The sequence below is a fragment of the Bos mutus genome, chromosome 4 (genome assembly GCF_027580195.1).
Source record: "Bos mutus isolate GX-2022 chromosome 4, NWIPB_WYAK_1.1, whole genome shotgun sequence".
Taxonomy (NCBI): Eukaryota; Metazoa; Chordata; class Mammalia; order Artiodactyla; family Bovidae; genus Bos; species Bos mutus.
Window position 1 is genome coordinate 78845507 of NC_091620.1, and position 20361 is coordinate 78865867.

The 20361-nt window shown below is 38.0% G+C and overlaps 1 pseudogene; it reads left to right on the forward strand.

The window, feature by feature from the left end:
• Positions 1-1348: 1348 nt before the first annotated feature.
• LOC102269330 (platelet glycoprotein 4-like) overlaps positions 1349-20361 on the forward strand; it is a 58396-nt pseudogene continuing 39383 nt past the window's right edge.

The window sequence follows — 20361 nt, forward strand, 5'->3', positions numbered from 1 at the left end:
AAACACATACTCACACCACGTAGTTGATTTTAACAGAATTGGCACAAATCAGTTGCCCATGGCAAAAAGAACTGTATTCCACTCAAATGTGTTTTTTATATATATGTGTATACACACACACTACACACGAGATTTGTAAGAAAACAAGGCCTGTCACAGAAGCTAGTCAACAACTACCTTAAATATTTCTTGAAATTCTTTTCACCGTTAGATTATCTAAAAGGCATTATTAAAAATGAAATTGAAAATAGTCTTCTTAAAACTGCAATATTTTCAAATGTAAGAAAGAATTTAAGCATGAACTAAGTACTCGTGAAAATGAAATTTTCTTTAAATAATGTTTACAATTTTGAGGACAGTAGAGAGCAATCTAGTATTAATTTTATGGACAATGTATTTTCCCAGTTCACAGATGCATTTTTGTTTTAACTGATAGCTTACAATTATTAGAAGAATTGATTCCTTCTGAGACTCATCATATCATTGCCTGTAAAATCTGTATCTTTCTACCTGTGAAGAATGTATAGTAAAAGAAAACACCTGTCACCACACTCGCTTAGCATTTAGAAGGAAAACACATCTGTACACTCGCATTCAGTTTGCAGGAGAACTCCAGGTAGGGTGTGGAAGCAAGACAAAGGGTGCTGCTGCTAAGTCGCTTCAGTCGTGTCCGACTCTGTGCAACCCCAGAGACGGCAGCCCACCAGCCTCCCCCGTCCCTGGGATTCTCCAGGCAAGATCACTGGAGTGGGTTGCCATTTCCTTCTCCAATGCATGAGAGGGAAAAGGGAAAGTGAAGTTGCTCAGTCGTGTCCGACTCTTAGCGACCCCATGGACTGCCGCCTACCAGGCTCCTCCACCCATGGGATTTTCCAGGCAAGAGTACTGGAGTGGGGTGCCATTGCCTTCTCCGGATAAAGGGTGAGGTTACCTATAAGTGTCTCAGGCTGACAAAAGAAGGCAAAAGGTGAGAGTACAGTAAGCACGATTTCCTTAGGTAAGATTTCAGTATGTGAATCATTCAAAGAAGAACATTTTAAAAAGTAGAATTTAAAGAAATGCTCTATGTGACAATATTTATTATTTCTATCACTGGTAGGTAGCTCAAATCAAGAAAAGGGTAAGACCTAGAAAGTTTTCTTTAAAAAAATTATGTATTTATAACTGGCAAAATGATCTGTTTCAGTTGTATGTTTTTCTTGTACTTTGATAATTGTACTGATATTTATGCTTCTGTTTTATGATCTCCTTCCAATGATAGAACCAGACCACTTGGAAACCACCTTCATCAGACCCGAGAGTTTGAAAGAAACAGGTGCTGAATCTTAGCTTTTCCCCTAAACAAGAAATGGGCTGTGATCGAAACTGTGGGCTCATCACTGGTGCTGCCATCGGTGCAGTCCTGGCTGTGTTTGGTGGTATTCTAGTGCCAGTTGGAGACATGCTTATTCAGAAGACAGTTAAAAAGGTACAAGTAGTATCTAGAACGTGTCATTGCTTTTAAGTATGTCCAAAGAATATGTTATATGCTTTTTTTGTATACACATATACCATTTTTATTGAAAGATTCTTAAACTCTATTGTGCTTTGAAATTTTCAAGTTTCACATACATGATTTCATATAATCTCATAATAACCATTTTCCCCCTATTTCTGTATTGTTCCTCTCCTTCCTTCTCCTCACTGGTAACCACTAGTTTGTTTTCTGTGTCTGTGAGTCTTCTCCCTTTTTTTTTTTTTCCTGTTCCCCACCCCGCCACCAGTTTGCTGTATTTTTTTACACTCCACATATAAGTGACATCATACAATATTTGTCTTTTTCTGTCTTATTTCAGTTAGGTTAAGGCCCTCCAAGTCCATCTGCATTGAACATGGTTAAACTGCTTTTTTTTATAATTGAGAACTATTCCTTTGTGCATATATACCACATTTTCTTCATCCATTTATCTGTTGATGGAACTGAAGATGCTTCCACGTCTTGGCAGCTGAAAATAATGCAATTTTGAATATTAGGGTACATGTATGCTCTCAGATTAGCGGGTTTTTCATCTATGTATCCAGAAGTGTAATTTCTGAGTCATATGACAGTTCTATTTTCAGTTTTGTAAGAAATCTCCACACTGTTTTCTACAGTGGCTGAACAAATTTACATTATCAGTGATAATGAATTAGGGTTACCTTTTCTCACCAACATTATGTTATTTGTACTTTTTTACTGATAGCCATTTTGACAGGTGTGAGGTGATATATCATTGTGGTTTTGATTTATATTTTCCTGACTATTAAGAGGAACTAAAAAGCCTCTTGACGAAAGTGAAAGTGGAGAGTGAAAAAGTTGGCTTAAAGCTCAACATTCAGAAAATGAAGATCATGGCATCCAGTCCCACCACTTCATGGGAAATAGATGGGGAAACAGTGGAAACAGTGTCAGACTTTATTTTTCTGGGCTCCAAAATCACTACAGATGGTGACTGCAGCCATGAAATTAAAAGATGCTTACTCCTTGGAAGGAAAGTTATGACCAACCTAGATAGCATATTCAAAAGCAGAGACATTACTTTGCCAACAAAGGTTTGTCTAGTCAAGGCTATGTTTTTTCCTGTGGTCATGTATGGATGTGAGAGTTGGACTATGAAGAAGGCTGAGCACCGAAGAATAGATGCTTTTGAACTGTGGTGTTGGAGAAGACTCTTGAGAGTCCCTTGGACTGCAAGGAGATCCAACCAGTCCATTCTGAAGGAGATCAGCCCTGGGATTTCTTTGGAAGGAATGATGCTAAAGCTGAAACTCCAGTACTTTGGCCACCTCATGTGAAGAGTTGACTCATTGGAAAAGACTCTGATGCTGGGAGGGATTAGGGGCAGGAGGAGAAGGGGACGACAGAGGATGAGATGGCTGGATGGCATCACTGACTCGATGGATGTGAGTCTGAGTGAACTCCGGGAGTTGGTGATAGACAGGGAGGCCTGGCGTGCTGCGATTCATGGGGTCTCAAAGAGTCAGACACGACTGAGTGACTGATGTGATCTGATCTGATCTGACTATTAATAAGGTTGAGCATGTTACATGATGTTGGCCATCTGTATTTCCTCTCCAAACAATAAACGCTGGAGAGAATGTGGAGAAAAGGGAACCCTCTAGCACTGCTGGTGAGAATGTAAATTGATTCAGCTACTATGGCAAACAGTACAGACATTTCTTTAAAAAACTAGGAATAAAACTACCACACGATCCAGCAATCCCACTACTGGGCATATGTCCTGAGAAAACCATAAATGAAATAGACACATGTACCCCAGTGTTCACTGAAGCACTATTTACAATAGCCAGGACATGGAAACAACCTAGATGCTCGTTGACAAGATGAATAGATAAAGAAGTTGTGATACATATATACAATGAAATATTACTCAGCCATAAAAAGCAACAGATTTGAGTCAGTTCTAGTGAGGTGGATGAATCTAGAGCCTGCTACACAGAGTGAAGTAAGTCAGAAAGAGAAAACCAAATATTGTATATTAATGCATATATATAGAATCTAGAAAAATGGTACTGATCAACCTATTTGCAAGGCAGGAACAGAAACTCAGACATAGAGACTAGACTTATGGACACAGAGGTGGAAGGAGAATATGGGACAAACAGAGAAGAGTACTGAAATATATATATTACCATATGCAAAACAGATAGTTAATGTGAAGTCATGGTATAATGCAGGGAGCTCCACCTGCTGCTCTGTGATAAATAGATGGGTAAAAGGTGGGAGGGAGGTTGAAGAGGGAGGAAACATGTATACCTGTAGCTGATTCATGTTGATATATGGCAGAAACCAACCCAACACTGTAAAGCAGTTATTCTCCAATTAAAAATAAATTTAAAAAAAAGACACAAGTACACCAACATTCAGTTCAGTCACTCAGTCGTGTTCGATTCTTTGCAACCCCATGAACCGCAGCATGCCACGCTTCCCTATCCATCACCAACTCCAGGAGTTTACCCAAACTCATGTCCATTGAGTCGTGATGCCATCCAACCATGTCATCCTTTGTTGTCCCCTTCTCCTCCTGCCCTCAATCTTTCCCAGAATCAGGCTCTTTTCAAATGAGTCAGCTCTTCACATGAGGTGGCCAAGATATTGCAACTTCAGCTTCAGCATCAATCCTTCCAATGAATATTCAGGATTGATTTCCTTTAGCATTGACTGGTTGGATCTCCTTGCAGTCCAAGGGACTCTCAAGAGTCTTCTCCAACACCACAGTTCAAAAGCATCAATTCTTCAGCACTCAGCTTTCTCTATACTCCAACTCTCACATCCATACATGACTACTGGAAAAACCATAGCCTTGACTAGATGGACCTTTGTTGGCAAAGTAATGTCTCTGCTTTTGAATATGCTATCTAGGTTGGTCATAATCTTCCTTCCAAGGAGTAAGCATCTTTTAATTTCATGGCTGCAATCACCATCTGCAGTGATTTTGGAGCCCAGAAAAATAAAAAGTCAGCCACTGTTTCCACTGTTTCCCCATTTATTTGCCATGAAGTGATGGGACCAGATGCCATGATCTAAGTTTTTTGAATGTTGAGCTTTAAGTCAACTTTTTCACTCTCCTCTTTCACTTTCATCAAGAGGCTCTTTAGCTCTTCTTCACTTTCTGCCATAAGGGTGGTGTCATCTGCATATCTGAGGTTATTGATATTTCTCCTGGGAATCTTAATTCCAGCCTGTGTTTCTTCCAGCCCAGCACTTCTCATGATGTACTCTGCATATAAGTTAAATAAGCAGGGTGACAATATACAGCCTGACATACTCCTTTTCCTATTTGGAACCAGTCGGTTTTACCATGTCCAGTTCTAACTGTTGCTTCCTGACCTGCATACAAATTTCTCAAGAGGCAGATCAGGTACTCTGGTATTCCCATCTCTTTCAGAATATTCCACCATTTATTGTGAATCACATAGTCAAAGGCTTTGGCATAGTTAATAAGGCAGAAATAGATGTTTTTCTGGAACTCTCTTGCTTTTTTGATGATCCAGCAGATGTTGGCAATTTGATCTCTGATTCCTCTGCCTTTTCTAAAACCAGCTTGAACACCTGGAAGTTCATGGTTCACGTATTGCTGAAGCCTGGCTTGGAGAATTTTGAGCATTACCTTGCTACCATGTGAGATGAGTGCAATTGTGCAGTAGTTTTAACATTCTTTGGCATTGCCTTTCTTTGGGATTGGAATGAAAACTGACCTTTTCCAGTCCTGTGGCCATTGCTGAGTTTTCCAAATTGGCTGGCATATTGAGTGCAGCACTTTCACAGCATCAATTTTCAGGATTTGAAATAGCTCAACTGGAATTCCATCACCTCCACTAGCTTTGTTTGTAGTGATGTTTCCTAAGACGCACTTGACTTCACATTCTAGGATGTCTGGCACCAATGTTCACTGCAGCACTATTTACAATAGCCAGGACATGGAAACAACCTAGATATCCATTGAGAGATTAATGGATAAAGAAATTAAGGTACACATATACTATGGAATATTATATAGCCATATAAAGAAGTGCAGAGAAGGCAATGGCACCCCACTCCAGTACTCTTGCTTGGAAAATCCCATGGATGGAGGAGCCTGGTAGGCTGCAGTCCATGGGGTCGCTAAGAGTTGGACACGACTGAGCGACTTCACTTTCACTTTTCACTTTCATGCATTGGAGAAGGAAATGGCAACCCACTCCAGTGTTCTTGCCTGGAAAATCCCAGGGATGGGGGAGCCTGGTGGGCTGCCGTCTATGGGGTCGCACAGAGTTGGACACGACTGAAGTGACTTAGCATAGCATAGCATTAGCATAAAGAAGTGAAACTGGGTCATTTGCAGTGATGTGGATGAATCTAGAGTCTGTCATTCAGAGTGAAGTAAGTCAGAAAGAGAAAACTAATATGAACACACATACACACATATATATATGGAATCTAGACAAATGGTACTGATGAATCTATTTTCACGGCAGGAATAAAGATGCAGATGTAGGGGAGACTTGTGGATATAGTGGAGGAAGAAGGCAGGACAAATTGAGAGAGTAGCATTTATATATATATATGTATAAAGATATATATTTATATATATATATATATATATAAAATCATGTATAAAACAGATAGCTAGTAGGAAGCTGCTGTGTAACACAGGGAACTCAGTATGGTGCTCAGTGATGATCTAGAGGGGTGGGATGCGGGAGGCAGCGGGAGGGAGAGGACAGATGTATATAGCTGATTAGCACTGTACAGCAGAAACTAATGCAACATTCTAAGGCGAGTGTCCTCCAATTTTAAAATATATCCCATGATAGATAATAATGGAAAAGACTATTTAAAAAGAATGTATATTTAGGTATAACTGAATCACTATGCTCTATATGGAGAAGGAAATGGCAATCTACTTCGTATTCTTGCCTGGAGAATCCCATGGACAGAGGAACCTGGAGGGCTGTAGTCCATGATATTGCAGAGAATCAGACACAAATGAGTGACTAACACACACATGCTCTATATAGAAATTAAGAACATTATAAATCAATTATACTTCAGTAAAAATAAATAAAAATTTAAAAATATACTAAGTTCTTTTGCCTATTTTTAAAATGGATTGTTCTGTTTTTTCTTTTTTTATATTGAGTTGCATGAGATATCTATATATTTTTGACATTAACCTCTTACCCATGGTCTTATCATTTTTAAACAGTTTCTCCCCTTCAGTAAGCTGTCTTCACTTCAGCAATCTTTCCTCTGCTGTACCAAAGCTTTTAAGAAAACTGGGTCTCATTTTTTTAATATTCATTTTTATTCCCTTTGCTTTTGGAGACAGAAAGAAAGGGATTTATGTCACAGTGTCCTATCTACCTTTCCTTCTAAAAGTTTCATGGGTATACAGCTTTAAGTTTAGGTCTTTAATCCATTTTGAGCTTATTTTTGTATATGGTATGAAGGAGTATTCTAATTTCATTAATTTATAATGAGACTATTCAGCTTTCCCAGCACCAATTGGTGAAGAAACGGTCTTCTTTTCCTGGTGATCAGATGCTAAAGAAATTGCCCGCAAAACAAGCAACCCCACATTGGTCCCTGGGTTAGGAAGATCCCCTGGAGAAAGGAATGGCTACCCACTCCAGTATTCTTGTCTGGGAAATCCCATGGACAGAGGATCTTAGAGGATTACAGTCCATGGGATCACAAAGAGTTGGACATGACTGAGTGACTAACACTTTCACTTTCATTGTAAGTTCTTGCCTCCTCTGTTGAAGACTGATTGATCATAGATGTGTGGATTTATTTCTGGGTTCTCTATTCTGCCCCTTTCATCTATATGTCTGTTTTTTGTGACAGTACAATACTATTTTCATTATTGCAGCTTTGTATAATTCTCTGAACTCAGGAAGCTTGATAATTCCAGCTCCATTTTTTTTTTTCTCAATACTGTTTTGGCTATTTGGGAACTTCTTGTTTCTATACAGATTTTCAAATTATTTGTTGTACTACTCTGAAAAATGCCATTGCTACTTAGTAGGGATTACACTGAATCTCTAGTCTGCCTTGGGTAGTATGGTCATTTTAATAATGTTATTTCATCCAATCCAAGAACACAGTATCTTTGTATCTGCTTGTATGTTCTTTATCTGTCTCTCAGCTTTCCAAGTATAGGTCTGTTATCTCCTGAGGTAGATTTATTTCTAGGTATTATATCTTTTTTTGATGCAATGGTAAATAGGACTGTTTCCTTAATTTCCCTTTCTGATAGTTCACTGTTAAGTGTATAGAAATGCAACAGATTTCTGTATATTAATTTTCTATCCTGAATGTTTACTGAATTCACTGATGAACTCTAGTAGTTTTCTAGATGGCATGTTTAAGATTTTCTATGCATAATATATGTCATCTGTAAAAGTAACAGTTTTACTTCTTCCTTTCCAATTTCCTTTTCTTTCCTTTCTTCTCTGATTGGTACAGCTAGGACTTCCAAAACTACATTGAACAGAAGTGGAAATAGTGTTCATCTTTGTCTTGTTCCTTATCTTAGAGGAAATACTTTCAGCTTCTCTTCATTGAGTATGATGTTAGCTATGATGGATCACGCCTTTATTATGTTGAGGAGGTTACCTCTATGCCTACCTCCTGGAAAATTTTTATCATAAATGGATGTCAAATTTTATCTAAAAAGTTTCCTGCAACTATTGAGATTATCATACAGTTGTCATTCTTCATTAGTTAATATGGTATATCACATTGGTTGATTTGAAGATAGTGAAAATCCTTCCATCACCAGAATAAATGCCACCTGATCATATGGATGATCCTTTTAATGTATTGTTACATTCCATTACTATATTATTAAGGGTGTTTACATTTATGTTCATCAGTGTTATTGACTTTTGGTTCCCTTTTTTTTTCTTTTACTTGGTTTCTCTGGTTTTGGTATCAGGGTGATGCTGGCCTCATAGAATGAGTTCAGAAGTATTCCTTCCTCTGAAATTTTTGGGACTAGTCTCAGAAGGAGAGGTAGTTACCATGGCTGTAAGTGTTTAGCAGAGTTCAACTGCAAGGCCATCAGATCCTATACTTTTATTTGTTGGGAGTTTTTAATTTGCTGATTCAATTCATTACTGGTAATTGGTCTTTTCATATTTTTTATTTCTTCTTGGTTTAGTCTTGAGATACTGTATCTAGAATTTGTCTTTTCTTAGATTAGGCTGTCCATTTTATTGGCACAGTTGTTCACAGTAGCCTCTTATGATCTTTTGTACTTCTATGGTGTCAGTGATAACTTCCACTTTTACATTTCTAATTTTACTGATTTAGATCATTCCTGTTTTTTTCTTGATGAGTCTGGCTAAAGGATTATCAACTTTATCTTTTCAAAGAGTCAGCTTTTAGTTCCATTGATCTTCTGTATTTTTTAAGTTTCTATTTCTGATGTTTATGATTCCTTCCCTTCTACTTTTTGTTCTTATTTCTTTAGTTTCTTTAGGTGTAAGTTTAGGTTGTTTGAGATTTTTTTCTTGTTTCCTGAGGTAAATTTGTAAACTTTCCTCTTAAAACTGCCTTTGCTGCAAACCACTGATTTTGGATCATGTTTTCATTTTCATTTGTCTCTAGGTAATTTTTTATTTCCTCTTTGATTTCTTCAGTAATCCATTGGTTGTTTAGTATCATACTGTTTAGCTTCTCTGTGATTTTTTAAGAAAATTTCTGCAGTTTTTTTTTCTTCTTTCAGTTTATTTCAAGTCTCATCACATTGTTGGGAAAGGTGCTTAAAAGTATTTAAATTTTCTTACATTTATCAAGGTTTCTTTTGTAACCTAGTATGGAATTTTTCCTGGACAGTGTTCCACATGCAACTGAAATGAAAATATATTCTGTTTTTGAGTGGAATGTTCATATATGTATATACATATATGTACGTCTAGTCAACGCTATGGTTTTTCCTGTGGTCATGTATGGATGTGAGAGTTGGACTGTGAAGAAGGCTGAGCGCTGAAGAATTGATGCTTTTGAACTGTGGTGTTGGAGAAGACTCTTGAGAGTCCCTTGGACTGCAAGGAGATCCAACCAGTCCATTCTGAAGGAGATCAGCCCTGGGATTTCTTTGGAAGGAATGATGCTAAAGCTGAAACTCCAGTACTTTGGCCACCTCATGTGAAGAGTTGACTCGTTGGAAAAGACTCTGATGCTGGGAGGGATTGGGGGCAAGAGGAGAAGGGGACGACAGAGGATGAGATGGCTGGATGGCATCACTGACTTGATGGACGTGAGTCTGAGTGAACTCCGGGAGTTGGTGATGGACAGGGAGGCCTTGCCTGCTGAGATTCATGGGGTCACAAAGAGTCAGACACGGCTAAGCGACTGATTTGATCTGATCTGATCTGATCTGATACACACATAATATATCAAGTAAGCCCATTTGGTCTAATGTATCATTTAAGGCCAATGTTTTCGGATTGATTTTCTATATGGATGATGTGTATGATGTAAGAGGGTCGTTAAAGTCCTCTATTATTGTTGTGTTATTGTTGATTTCTCCTTTTATGTCCATTTATATGTGCCTTATATGTTTGTGTGCTCCTATGAGGGATTGGGGGCAGGAGGAGAAGGGGATGACAGAGGATGAGATGGCTAGATGGCATCACAGACTTGAAGGACGTGAGTCTGAGTGAACTCCGGGAGTTGGTGATGGACAGGGAGGCCTGGCGTGCTGCGATTCATGGGGTCGCAAAGAGTCGGACACAACTGAGCGACTGAACTGAAACTGATGTTGGGCAAATATATATTTACAAATATTATATCTTCTTGGATTGTTCCCTAGATCATTATGGAGTATCTTTCTCTGTGTCTTATAACAGTCTATATTTTTAAATCCATTTTGTCTGATATAAGTATTGCTATTCTGGCTTTCTTTTGCATTTCATTTGCATGGAATACCCTTTTCCATCCCTCGTTTTAGTCTGTGTATCTTTAGATCTGAAGTGAATCTCATATCACAACATGTATATGGGTCTGTTTTAGTATCCATTTAGACATTCTATTTTTTGTTTGAAACATTAAGTCCATATATATTTAATGTAATTATTGATATCTAAGTTCTTGTTGCCATTTGTTAATATTATGGATATGTTTTTGTAGGACTATATTTTTCTCTTTCTTCTTTTGCTCTCTTCTCTTATGATTTGATGCCTATCTTTACTGTTATGGGACTTCCCTGGTGGCTCAGATGGTAAAGCGTATGCCTACAGTGCAGAAGAACTGGGTTCGTTCCCTGGGTTGGGAAGATCCCCTGGAGAAGGGCATGACAACCCACTCCAGTATTCTTCCTGGAAAATCCCATGGATGGAGGAGCCTGGTGGGCTACAGTCCATGGGGTCACAAGGAGTCGGACACGACTGAGTGACTTCACTTTCTGACTTTCTGACTTTTTATTGTTATGATTTCCTCCTTTTTCTTTTTCATATGTATATGTGTTTTAGATCTTTGGTTTGTGATTACCATGTGGTAATTGTATAGTAGTCTATTTACATATGCACTATTGTCTTAGGTTGTTGATCTCATTTTCAAATGCATTTTCAAAATCCTGCATTTGTATTCTCCTCCTCTCACAATGACTTTTTGATATATTTTAGATCTACTTATTTTCTGTATCTCTTAACTGATTATTAATTGCTTTTAATTATGTCCACAGAATATACTGATATGTTTTTGAATAAGAAACAAGTAACTGTATTTTGTGACAGTACATTTAGAAAAGTAGCTGTACTCTGGTTAATACTGAAAAAAGTAAAATCACATTTCTTATATATAACTTAAGCATAATTATAGTTAATATTAACACATGAATATCTGGAAAAACTGGTAAAAACCTTGTACTTACCATACTGCTTTTTAAAATACGTGTAATATATGACTGTCTTATTTCCTTTTGATGAAGCTTTAAACTTGACTCCCAGAAAATACTTTCAGAAATGAAATGTAGGACATATCCCATCATATACTTAACAAAAAGGCTATAGTTTTAACTAAAAATACAGTGACTTGATATACAGACTTTGTACAACAACATTTTCTTTAGAGAAAACAGAGTCAGTTCTAACACAGAGTCTATAACTCATATTATGGAAAGTCTTCAGAGTAGAAAAGTCACAATAATCTTCCAGTGCATCATATTTTATATTAAGATTACTTTTCCAATATATAATTGATGATCAATATTTCAACAGTGGTAATCTATTCTTTTATTATTCAAGATAGTATAGACATAGATTCTCATTAGATGACAAGAAAGCTGTACTATCAATTTTCTAGTTCTAAGTTAGCCGCTCAGTCATGTCTGACTCTTTGCAACCCCATGGACTATAAAGTCCATGGAATTCTCCAGGCCAGAATACTACAGTGGGTTGCCTTTTCCTCCTTCAGGGGATCTTCTCAACCCAGGGATCAAACCCAGGTCCTCCACACTGCAGGCAGATTCTTTACCTGCTGAGTCACCAGGGAAGCCCTCTGATTTCTTTAGTGTTTATTTAATATTTTCCCTCTAAATTCACAATGCTAATCCTGAGGAAATAGGAGTTTCCAGACATTAGAAATTTGCTTTTGCATAGAGACTAAGACAGACTAAAATAAATATTTACTTCAAGAAATATCTTTCAATTGGGGAAAAAGTGTATTAGTTAAAAAAAAAGGAGACCTGTGAAATTTTACCATTGAATTCTAAAGTATATAATATGGAAACATAAATGTAATTTATTTGCTTAATATAAATTTATTTTAATTGGAGGCTATATAAACGTAATTTAGAAAGAGAACTTTCTCAGAGCAATAAATAACTTCAGTAAAAATGTGAGACTTGAGTTTAATTTTGAAGTATAAAACTTTGAACATCCAAAGAGGGCTGCAAATAAAGGGGTCAAAGAACAGGCTAATATAATGGATAAAGTAGTGCAAATGTAACTAAACGTTGTGAGAAGGGAAGGACAAGTGTAGAAAATGTGCCAAAAATATAGGCTTAAGAAGAGAGAAGATTAAAAAGAGAACAATGAGGGTAAGATTTAGGATGCTCTGAATATCAGAATAGGTGAAACTGAAACCCCAATATTTTGGCAACCTGACGCAAAGAATCGACTCACTGGAAAACTCCCTGATGCTGAGAAAGATTGAAGGTAGGAGAAGGGGATGACAGAGGATGAGATGATTGGAAGGCATCACTGATGCGACGGACATGAGTGTGGGTAGGCTCCTGGAGTTGGTGATGGACAGGGAAGCCTGGTGTCCTGCAGTCCATGGGTTTGCAAAAAGTTGGACATGACTGAGAGACTGAACTGAACTGAGTATCAGAATATTTAATTAATGATGGGACAGATAATAGTAGTTGGTGTTTATTTTCCATTATATATTGGATATAAAAATCTGCACTTAGAGATTGATATCAAGGGACAGGGGAGCCTGGTGGGCTGCCGTCTATGGGGTCGCACAGAGTCGGACACGACTGAAGCAACTTAGCAGCAGGCATAGTTGCCTCAAGAGAACACACTGGCCATAGCAAACACACTTTACCAACAATACAAGAGATGACGCTACACACGGACATCTCAAAATGGTCAATACCAAAATTAGAACGATTATATTCTTTGCAGCCAAAAAGAGAGAAGCTCTATGTAGTCAGCAAAAACAATACCTGGATCTGACTATGGCTCAGATAATTAGCTCCTTATTGCAAAATTCAGGCTTAAATGGGAGAAATTAGGGAAAACCACTAGGCCATTCATGTATGACCTAAATCACATGCCTTATGATTACACAGTGGAGTGTGACAAATAGATTCAAGAGATTAGATTTGGTAGACAAGAGTGTCTGAGGAACTATGGATGGAGGCCCATAACATTATACCGGAGGTGATTACCAAAACCATCCCCAAGAAAAAGAAATGTAACAAGGCAAATGATTGCAAGAGGAAGCCTTAAAATAGCTGAGAAAAAAAGAGAAGCAAAAGGCAAAGGGGAAAGGGAAAGATATATCCGTCTGAATGCAGAGCTACAGAGAACAGAAAGGAGAATAGGAAAGCCATCCTAAAGTGAACAATGCAAAGTAGAGGAAAACAATAGAACTAGAAAGACTAGAGATCTCTTCAAGAAAATCAGAGATACCAAGGGAACATTTCATGCAAAAATGGGCACAATAAAGGACAGAAATGGCTAGGACTCAACAGAAGTAGACGAGATTAAGAACAGGTGGCAAGAATACACAGAACTATACAAAAAATACCTTATGACCCAGATAACCACAGAAGTGTGATCACTCATCTAAAACCAGACATCTTAGAGTGTGAAGTCAAGTGGACCTTAAGGAACTATTACTACAAACAAAACTAATGGAGGTGACAGAATTCTAGCTAAGCTATTTCAAATGCTAAAAGATGATGCTGTTAATGTGCTGCACTTAATATGCCAGCAAATTTGGAAAACTCAACAGTGGCCACAGGATTGGGAAAGGTCAGTTTTCATTCCAATCCCAAAGAAGGGCAATGCCAAAAAACTTCAAACTACCATACAATTATGCTCCTTTCACATGCTAGCAAGATAATGCTCAAAATCCCTCAAGCTAAGCCTCAACACTACATGAACTAAGAACTTCCTAATGTACAAGCTGAGTTTAGAAAAGGCAGAGGAACCAGAGATCAAATTGCCAGCATCCATTGAATCACAGAAAAAGCAAGAGAATTTCAGAAAAAAAACCTTCTACCTCTGCCTTCTCTGACTATGTTAAACCTTTTGACTGTGGTTTACAACAAACTGGAAATTTTTTCAAGAGATGGAAATACCAGACCACCTTACCTTCCTCCTGAGAAACTCATACACAGGTCAAGAAGCAATAGTTAGAACAGGACATGAAACAACAGACTGGTTCAAAATTGGGAAAGGAGTACAACAAGGCTGTATATCATCACCCTGCTCATTTAACTTCTATGCAGTGTATATCCTGCAAAATGCTGGGCTGGATGAATCAGAAGTTGGACTCAAGATTGCCAGGAGAAATATCAACAACCTGAGACAAGCAGATGATACCACTCTAATGGCAGAAAGCAAAGAGGAACTAATGGCAGAAAGGCAGAAGGAGAAGGGAGTGACACAGGATGAGATGGTTGGATAACATTAACAACTCAACGGACATGAGTTTAAGAAAAGTCTAGGAGACCTTGAAGGATAGGGAAGCCTGGCATGCTGCAGTCCATGGGGTAGCAAAGAGTTGAACAACAACAAAAGAGCTTCATTAAATAACCCTAAATTACTTTGCATTTAGTATATTTTGTTTTTCAGTCGCTAAGTCATGTTCAACTCTTTGTGACTTCATGGACTGCAGCATGCCACGTCCCTCACAGACATGCTATTTCTACTACTAACAGCTTCATCCAGAGAACAGAATGGCTACTCACTCCAGTATTCTTGCCTGGAGAATTCCATTGACAGCGGAGACTGGTGGGCTACTGGCCATGGGGTCACAAAGAGTCGGACATGACTGAAGAGATTTAGCAAGCAAGCAATATGCATAAATATTCATCTAGTCTTCACAAATACCTATGAGAACATATTATTATTTTTCCCATTTTACAGTCACAAGAGCTTAAACTGACTTGCACTCTCACCTAGCCAAAAAGAGGATGAGCCAATTTCCAAACGTAGGCAATCTGGAGAGACTAGATACTTTCCATAGTCTCGAACTGTATAATTCTGAAATATAAAGTGTTGGAAATTGAGGAGACTAAAAACAAGAAAACCAACAAAAGTTAGGTAGGACATGATCACTTTCAAGGAGAATTTAAGATTCCCTTTTATAAAGATCTTTGCACAGTGTGTACATAACAAAATGCACTCTGTCTAGAGTGGTGGATATTTTAGAACTAATGGTTGATGAGATGCAATAGGATAAAGGGACTAAAAGGGGAGAGAGAGAGAAGAGTAAAAATAGCAGACTGCAAGATGGCCAATTGTGTTACTGATAGAAATGTATACCTTAGGAGAAAAAAGTTCCAAGGTTTTATAAGCGATTTGAATTAGGCACTCCAGTATTCTTGCCTGGAGAATCCCATGGACAAAGGAGCCTGGCAGACTACAGTCCATGGGGTCGCAAAGAGTCAGATACAACTGGGTGACAAGCACAGGACAAATACTTCCAAAGGTCAGAGCTCAGAGAGATTTAATCTTTACAATAGAGATTACAGATTAAACAGTAAATTTGCTTTACAGAGAATCTGAATGCAGAGACAAAAGAACAGGCAAATTGGTCAACAGTAGGGGTTGCACCTGTGAATTCTGTATAATCCCAGAGCACAAAGTGCCTTACCCCTGCCTTAGGAGCACTTAGATTAATTCTGTTATTTTAAAAATACATACAGTTTAGAACTTGTCAACTTTTATTTACTATTGAAGCCACTGCAGATTACTTGCTTCATTTAAGAAATACCAAATTGAAAGTTATTACCTGTATATAACAGCCATTTTTAAAAAAGAATTAAAGTGCTTAATTATAAAAGATTAGAAAATAATCTCATGTTGTTATCTAATTTTTAAAGTACAGAGTTGAGATTCTATGTTATCTTTTGATTCTAAAAGATGGTACTCTTGAGGAGTTAATTCTTACAGAGGTTGATAATGAGTCTGGGGCCCTCAAGGAGGAGAAAGGGGTCCAGGGCTCTCAAGGAGGAGAAAAAGACAGACTTTTTTCTATATTTCTTTTTCTTAGTCACATAAGACTTTATTTTCTTTAAGCCCAGAGATAATGATTATACAACAAAACAACTCATCTTGCTCAAGGGTATATTTTTCCTTAAGCTCTGTAAAAATGATTATATAACAACAATGTATCTTGCTCAAGGATGTGTTTCTCCTTCTTAACAAGAACTAATCCTGTTACCTTATGTGGGAGTGGGTCTGGTTCAGTTCAGTTCAGGAGCGTAGTCCTGTGGACTCTTTGCAACCGATGGACTGCAGCAAGTCCGGTTTCCCTGTACCTTCCCTGTCCACTTCTGGAGCTTGTTCAAGCTCATGTCCATCAAGTTGATGATGCCATCCAATCATCTCATCCTGTGTCTTCCCCTTCTCCTCCTGCCTTTAATCTTTCCCATTAGGGTCTTTTCCAATGAGTCAGTTCTTTGCATCGGGTGGCCAAAGTACTGGAGCTTCACCTTCAGCATTAGTCCTTCCAGTGAATATTCAGGACAGATTTCCTTTAGGATTGACTGATTTGATCTTGCTCTCCAAGGGACTCTCAAGAGTCTTCTCCAACACCACAGTTCAAAAGCATCAATTCTTCTGTGCTCAGCTTTCTTTACAGTCCAATTCTCACATCCACATTGATTACTGGAAAAATCATAGCTTTGATTATATGGACTTTTGTCAGCAAATTAATGTCTCTGCTTTTTAATATGCTGTCTAGGTTGATCATAGCTTTTTTTCCAAGGAACAAGCATCTTTTAATTTCATGGCTGCAGTCACCATCTGCAGTGATTTTGGAGTCCAAAAAAATAAAGTCTGTCACTGTTTCCATTGTTTCCCCATCTATTTACCATGAAGTGATGGGACCGGATGCCGTGATCATTGTTTTTTGGGTGTTGAGGTTTTTTTTTTTAAGTTCAAAGTCTTTTTTTTTTTTTAATTTACAATATTGTATTGGTTTTAGTTTTAAGCCAGCATTTTTGCTCTCCTCTTTCACTTTAATCAAGAGGCTCTTTAGTTCCTCCTCACTTTCTGCCATAAGGGTGGTATCATCTGTGTATCTGATGTTATTGATATTTCTCCCAGCAATCTTGATTCCAGCTTGTGCTTCATCCAGCTCAGCATTTCTCATAATGTACTCTGTATACAAGTTAAATAAGCACGGTGTCAATATACAACCTTGACATATTCCTTTTCCAATTTGGAACCAGTCTATTGTTCCATGACCAGTTCTAACTGTTGCTTCTTGACCTGCATACAGATTTCTCAGGAGGCAGGTAAGGTGGTCTGGTATTCCAATCCCTTGAAGAATTTTCCACACTGATGTGATCCACACAGTCAAAGGCCTTTGTGTAGTCAATAAAGCAGAAGTAGATGTTTTTCTGGAACTCTCTTGATTTTTCAATGATCCAGAGGATGTTGGCAATTTGATCTCTGGTTCTTCTGCCTTTTCCAAATCCAGCTTGAATATCTGGAAACTCACAGTTCACGTACTGTTGAAGCCTGGCTTGGAGAATTTTGAGCATTACTTTGCTAGTGTGTGAGATGAGTGAAATTGTGTGGTAGTCTTTGGCATTACCTTTCTTTGGGACTGGAATGAAAACTGATCTTGTCCAGTGCTGTGGCCACTGTTGAGTTTTCCAAAATTGCTGGCATACTGAATGCAGTACTTTAACAGCATCATCTTTTATGCTTTGAAACAATTCAATTGAATTCCATCACCTCCACTACCTTTGTTCACAGTAATGCTTCCTAAGGCCCACTTGACTTCGCATTCCAGGATGTCTGGCTATAGGTGAGTGATCACAACATCATGGTTATCTGGATCATGAAAATATCTGTTGTATAGTTCATCTATGTACTCTTGCCACCTCTTCTTAATATCTTCTGCTTCTGTTAGGTTCGTACTTTTCTGTCCTTTATCAGGCCCATCTTTGCATGAAATGTTCTCTTGGTATCTCTAATTTTCTTGAAGAGATCTCTAGTCTTTCCAATTCTATTGTTTTCCTCTATTTCTTTGCATTGATCAATGAGGAAAGGTTTCTTATCTCTCCTTGCTATTATTTGGAACTTTGCATTTAAATGGGTATGTCTTTTCACCTTTGCCTTTAGCTTCTCCTCTTTTCTCAGCTATTTGTAAGGCCTCCTTAGACAACTATTTTGCTTTTTTGCATTTCTTTTTCTTGGAGATGGTCTTGATCACTGCCTCCTGTACAATGGCACGAACCTGTGTCCATAGTTCCTCAGGTACTCTATCAGATCTTATCCCTTGAATCTATTTGTTACTTCCACTGTATAATTGTAATGGATTTGATTTAGGTCATTCGTGAATGGCCTAGTGGTTTTGCTACTTTCTTCAATTTAAGTCTGAATTTGGCAATAAGGAGTTCATGATCTGAGCCACAGTCAGCTCCCAATCTTGTTTTTGCTGATTGTATAGAGCTTCTCCATCTCCGTTGCAAAGAATATAATCAATCTGATTTTGGTATGACCATCTGGTGATGTCCATGTGTAGTCTTCTCTTGTGTCATTCCAAGAGGGTGTTTGCTATGACCAGTGTGTTCTCTTGGGGAAACTCTATTAGTCTTTGCCCTGCTTCATGTTGTATTCCAAGGCCAAACTTGCCTGTTAGTCCAGTTATCTCTTGACTTCCTACTTTTGCATTCTAGTCCCCTATGATGAAAAGGACATCTTCTTTGGGGTCTGGTAAGACCTTTCTCGGAGAAGGCAATGGCACCCCACTCCAGTACTATTGTTAGTCCTATTATCTTAAGATGGATATGGTGGGAGTGGGTCTGGTAAGATCATTCTATTGTTAGTAACCAACTGAAAAAGTATATAAGGCCTTGACAAGACTAGCAAGAGGGGCAGTCTCGGGCCCCCTTCTGATGTCTATGTCAGAAGCTTCCTCTGTCCTTTTTCATTGTAATAAACTTCTGCCACACAAAATTCTGAGTGTCTGAAGCCTGGTCCCTTGTTCCTAAGCTAAATCTTCTTCAGAAATCACAAATCCAACATTGTTCACCATAAGAAATCACCCTGACATGAGCATTTGAAATAGCCTAAAATAATCAATACATTTTATTTCATATATATGTATTTATTTACTCTTTATTTCCAATGTAAATTTTTAGGGACTTCATGCTTTTTATGCATTGTATCTGAAAATTTATTTACCAGTATTTTAGACTATGTTTCCTATTATGTTTGTGTAGGTCCAGCAGGTTTATGCAATTTTGCTAGATAAAGTCAAGGACATGAGCTGCCATGAGTGTGGAAAGTAAAAATCACCAAAAGACTTAAGAAAGAGGACAAAGTTTTATCAATATTTTCAAAGAATAATTAATCACCTTGATTTTGTTAATGTCACTTGATTAATATTTAGTGAATACTGTATAAAATAGGCAATTTAAAATAAATTTGATACTGTTGAACACCAAGAAGGGAATTAAATACTTCTCTTTTTCAGCAATGCACAGTCACACATGTACATAATGCCCACACATATGAGAAACATTTTTGAACATGTAAAAACTGCTTGTAACTAGTCCTAACAAAACGAATTTTAGTAGTGAGCAGAGATAATGAAAATTGTTTTCTGTATGATTCTACTTTTCAAGGAAGCTTTGATTTCACTGGATGGCGAGTCAATATTAAAATGACAGCAGACCGCAAAAGAGACACTGATGTATAGAACAATCTTATGGACTCTGTGGGAGAGGGAGAGGGTGGGAAGATTTGGGAGAATGGCATTGAAACATGTAAATATCATGTATGAAACGAGATGCCAGTCCAGGTTCGATGCACAATACTGGATGCTTGGGGCTAGAGCACTGGGACGACCCAGAGGGATGGTATGGGGAGGGAGGAGGGAGGAGGGTTCAGGATGGGGAACACATGTATACCTGTGGCAGATTCATTTTGATATTTGGCAAAACTAATACAATTATGTAAAGTTTAAAAATAAAATAAAATAAAATGACAGCAGAAAAAAGCAGCAGATTAAATAGCAGAAAAAGAAGTTTCACAGGGGCTTTCCTGGTGGTCCAGTAGTTAAGAATCTGCCTGCCAGTGCAGAGGACAGGTGTTCAGTACCTTGTCTGGAAAGACCTACATGCCCTGGGG